Raw genomic sequence first — 354 nt, forward strand, 5'->3', positions numbered from 1 at the left:
GGGGGGTCCGGGGTCCCTCTGAATTACTGCAAGTGGGACCACCAAATTCTTGATATTTTTTTTGTTTCAAAATTAAAATCACGTTTGAAAATATCCATTACAACAACATGATTCCAAAGATGAATCTGTGATTTTTTCTGGGATTTCTGGTTTACACAACACTGATAGGCTTACTGGCCTTTAACCTTCATGTTGTCCTCATGTTGTCCTCATGTTGTCCTCATGTCGCCCTCATGTCGTCCTCATGCGCCCTCATGTCGTCCTCATGTTGTCCTCATGTCATGTGTCGTCATGTATGTGTCGTCATGTTGTTCCTCATGTTGTCCTCATGTTGCCCTCATGTTCCCTCATGTT

Source organism: Etheostoma spectabile, chromosome 6 (genome assembly GCF_008692095.1).
Source record: "Etheostoma spectabile isolate EspeVRDwgs_2016 chromosome 6, UIUC_Espe_1.0, whole genome shotgun sequence".
NCBI lineage: Eukaryota > Metazoa > Chordata > Actinopteri > Perciformes > Percidae > Etheostoma > Etheostoma spectabile.